Source organism: Pundamilia nyererei, unplaced genomic scaffold (genome assembly GCF_000239375.1).
Source record: "Pundamilia nyererei isolate P.nyererei 1_Seehausen unplaced genomic scaffold, PunNye1.0 scaffold00212, whole genome shotgun sequence".
Lineage (NCBI taxonomy): Eukaryota > Metazoa > Chordata > Actinopteri > Cichliformes > Cichlidae > Pundamilia > Pundamilia nyererei.
In genome coordinates, this window is record NW_005187613.1 from 1,002,743 (window position 1) to 1,007,797 (window position 5,055).

Genomic DNA, 5,055 nt, shown 5'->3' on the forward strand with positions numbered 1-5,055 from the left:
ATTGAAGGTCTGCCTGATTCTTTTGAAGAGAAGTCTTTTTGCCGTTGCCACCTTTGAGTTGGATTATAGCAGGTGAAATTGGTACAGTGGGTTATGCTTCTTAACTGAATTACATTGCTGTACTGAAAACCCCATGGTAGCTTTGTGTAAAACTGATAAATGTTCCCTTTTATTTTCCGAGCAATGTACAGTTGTGATCAGAAATTTATACACAAGAATCGCTGTCTTGTGGTGGAGGGTTTATGCGTCTCTGAAGCTGTGTTGTCAGGGGGCTTTTGCCCCTGTTAGCATCTCCAATGGCAAAAAATGTCTAGTCTCTCATCCAAGACCAGGCAGTGATTCAGAAGCAAGAAGGTGGGGTGAGACAAACATACAGGAAAAGACTTGCAGGAGCTTTTAAGCTTAAGACCTCATGAATCATGCCACAGATCTTATTTATTTCCATGCAGAAGTTCACACCTTTGTCCTATTTCTCCCTCATTTCTTTTTTCAGCACAAGTGAGCGCAGATTTGAACTGATGTTGGAGTCTACCATTTTAGTTAGTTCTCTAAGAAGAGCCTCCCACTAGGTCTCCTAGTGACTGTGTGTCAGCCATGGCAGAGCTCAGAGACCTGATAACAGAATGGCAGCACAGCATGTTTCGGTACTGGGACTGGATTTACTGGAAGATTATTTAAACATGCCTTAAAATGCAATAAGTTCTGCATGAGAACCCAGAATATTGTGGCACATGGTGGTTAACAGAAGGCAAGCCCTTTAATGAGCTGATGAAAAACTAGCATGGGGGGGCCACAAGATCAAACAGTACTAAAACACGTGTGCTTGGCAGAGCCGCTACCAGGGACCCTACTAACACTGGGGAACTAAACAGGGTGCTCTGACAAAGTGCGACTGAGACTGAGACAATATATACAGAGGAGGGTGATTAGAGGAAGTGGAGACACATGGGGAAAAACACACAGCTGAACTGAATCCAACTAATGAGAAGAGGAAGCAAACCTCAAGACAACAAATCAGGAATACAATATCCCAAATAAAACAGAAAAAGTAAATGCGGACAGAGGGACTATATGAATCAATAAACTATACACAGACCAAAGGTCAACAAACTGAGACAAAGGCTGAATAAACACAGAGAAGAGACAAACATTGATTGGACAGGTGAAAGGACTTGAAATTATTAAATAAACATTTTAAGAACTATGCATGTGCATGTTCACGTGAAAATAGACAAGTTCCTTTCAATTACTAATCAAGTTCATTTTACGCATCATTTGACTCCTTGCAAATGATATGTTCTTGTTTAACATCACTTGTTCTAAATCCTATGTATTTGCAAACAACAAATAATGGCACTGAGGGAGTGGTTAAGGTGTGCTTGATTGGCTTTTATCAATCAACTTATTTCAGTTGTAGGAATCTAAAAGAAATTAAAATTTGATGAATTTTCAGCCCTACTTTCAAAACCATTTTATTTCATATGTTACTCAGACTGAGATTTAATGATCTTCTAGCATTGACATTTTCTTTAATTCTCCCCTTCCAAGACATCATGCGACACCTACGCTTTTGATGACAGGTCCACCTGCGGTGATTGAGCAAAGACTGATAAGTTTGCTGCAATTTCCAGTGTGTGGGGATCATTTGTCACCAACTGCATCACGTGCTACAACCCTGGTCTACATATTCAATTCAATTTTATTTATATAGCACCAAATCACAACAAAGGTTGCCTCAAGGCGCTTCATAGATACAGAGAAAAACCCAACAATCATATGACCCCCTATGAGCAAGCACTTTGGCAACAGTGGGAAGGAAAAACTCCCTTTTAACAGGAAGAAACCTCCAGCAGAACCAGGCTCAGGGAGGGGCGGCCATCTGCTGTGACCTGTTGGGGTGAGAGAAGGAAGACAGGATAAAAGACATGCTGTGGAAGAGAGACAGAGGTTAATAACAGATATGATTCAATGCAGAGAGGTCTGTTAATACATAGTGAGTGAGAAAGGTGACTGGAAAGGAAAAACTCAATGCATCATGGGAATCCCCCGGCAGCCTACGTCTATTGCAGCATAACTAAGGGAGGATTCAGGGTCACCTGGTCCAGCCCTAACTATATGCTTTAGCAAAAAGGAAAGTTTGAAGCCTAATCTTGAAAGTAGAGATAGTGTCTGTCTCCTGAATCCAAACTGGAAGCTGGTTCCACAGAAGAGGGGCCTGAAAACTGAAGGCTCTCCCTCCCATTCTACTTTTAAATACTCTAGGAACAACAAGTAGGCCTGCAGAGTGAGAGCGAAGTGCTCTAATAGGGTGATATGGTACTACAAGGTCATTAAGATAAGATGGGGCCTGATTATTTAAGACCTTGTATGTGAGGAGCAGGATTTTGAATTCTGGATTTAACAGGAAGCCAAAACAGGAGAAATCTGCTCTCTCTTTCTAGTCCCTGTCAGGACTCTTGCTGCAGCATTTTGGATCAGCTGAAGGCTTTTCAGTGAGTTTTTTGGACTTCCTGATAATAATGAATTACAGTCGTCCAGCCTGGAAGTAATAAATGCATGAACTAGTTTTTCAGCGTCACTCTGAGACAGGATATTTCTAACTTTAGAGATGTTGCACAAATGGAAGAAAGCAGTCTTACATATTTGTTTAATATGTGCATTGAAGGACATGTCCTGGTCAAAAATGACTCCAAGGTTCCTCACAGCGTTAGTGGAGGCCAAGGTAATGCCATCCAGAGTAAGAATCTGCTTAGATACCATATTTCTAAGCTTTTCAGGGCCGAGTACAATAACCTCAGTTTGATCTGAATTAAGAAGCTGAAAGTTAGCGGCCATCCAGGTCTTTATGTTTTTAAGACATTCCTGCAGTTTAACTCATTGGTGTGTGTTATCTGGCTTCATGGACAGATAGAGCTGGGTGTCATCTGCATAGCAGTGTAAATGTATGCTATGTCTTCTAATGATACTGCCTAAGGGAAGCATGTATAATGTAAACAGAATTGGTCCTAGCACTGAACCCTGTGGAACTCCATAATTAACCTCAGTGTGTGAAGAGGACTCTCCATTTACATGCACAAACTGGAGTCTATTAGATAGATATGATACAAACCACTGCAGTGCAGTACCTGTAATACCTACAGCATGTTCTAATCGCTCTAATAGGATATTATGGTCGACAGTATCGAACGCTGCACTGAGGTCTAGCAGGACAAGCACAGAGATGAGTCCACTGTCAGAGGCCATAAGAAGATCATACAGGAATCCCATGCATTGGCCTACAATGGCAAAATGGTGGAATCTGCTGGAATACAGTAAAAATGTCAAATGTCACTACTTTTTAAAAAAATGAAATGCTGACATGCTGACTTTTGGAGTGATGAGCCTACTTCTGAAGACCTTCTATGACTCTGTGTTACCGTGTGGTCTGCTGGGGTGTCAACATCTCTGCCGGGGGCAGGAAGAGACTGAACAGGCTGATCAGAAGGGCCAGCTCTGTTCTAGGATGCCCTCTGGACCCAGTGGAGGTGGTGAGTGACAGGAGAACGGTGGCTAAGCTGTCATCCCTGTTGGACAACATCTCCCACCCCACGCAGGAGACTCTGACAGCACTGAGCAGCTCCTTCAGTGGCTTCGGTACCCACGGTGTGGGACGGAGAGATTTCGCAGGTCTTTCCTCCCCACTGCTGTCAGACTCCACAACAAAGACTCCAACTGATCAAACACACACAAACCCACACATGTGCAATAAGACTAAGTGCAATACTCTTTTCTGACAAAGTTGTATATTTAATTCTATTTAATTCTACTGTATATAGTATTTTATTTTATTCTATTCTGTACAGTTGTGTACAGTATATTATTCGTATTGTATTCTAATTTTTGCTGTATAACTTTTGCACTGTCCACTTCCTGCTGTGACAAAACAAATTTCCCACTTGTGGGACTAATAAAGGTTATCTTATCTTATCTTATCTTATCTTATTACAGAATGTATGGTTTTATACTGCAATTGAAGAGAGATTAAAAAATACAGTTTCAGTGGAATTGGAAAAAGGCATTTTTGTCCACAAAGGTGTCGAGAGGGAGCATCTGGCATATGTAAATAATAATAATGCGGGATAGGTTGGGCCACGAAGGATACACCCGACCCATCTTTCAAATCCGCGGAAATGAATAACGAATTTGTCCGCCGCATTTGGAGAAGCCTTCGAATTGGGACAGCCTCCATTGGCTGGCTGTGACATAATTGGCCTTCCAATGTGGCCATGTGTATTATCTGTAACATATCAGGCTGATGAAACCGTAACTGATGAACGGTGTTACAGTTGCAGAGAACAGTATAAGTCTGTTGTGGTAAATGTTGTTACAGCATGTATAAATAGCCCGTGTTTGTGGCAGACTGTTGCTTATGGCCATGCCACCCTGAACATGTCTGTTCTCAGAAGCTAAGCAGGCTTGGCCAGTACTTGGATAGGAGACTGCCTGGGAAAAAAGCTTTTTCACTTCTGACTGCCTTGCTAAAAAATTTAACAAATTATCAAATTAATTCCCATAAACCTGTTTACAACTCCCTACCAACCTAAACATGACTGAACACATCACATAGGGTTGAGCCTCGTTATTACTTTGATGAGAGTACCAGGTGCTGTAAGTTTTTTCATTTCCCTGTACAAACTGCAGAGGGCGCTGATGACACAGGGAAGAATGCATTTATATATGAAGGCAAAATGTGTTTTTTTTTTATCCTGAAACCAATATTATGAACAAAAATAAATCAATTAAGTAAACTGCTTAATTATGAATATAAATAGGGACTGAGCTCAAAAAATGATCTGAGGCAGCAGGAGTTCAGCTGCCCTGCTACTCCTAGTCTTCACTCCATTGACAAAATGATAAATCAGTCTTCCTATAGTGTGTGTGTGTGTGTGTGTGTGTGTGTGTGTGTGTGTGTGTGTGAGAGAGAGAGAGATATCGACAGAGAGAGAGTGAGTGAGTGTGAGAATGGCTGTGTGTTTGTTACAAACGCACTTGATAATGAGGGTAAGAAGCTGCAGC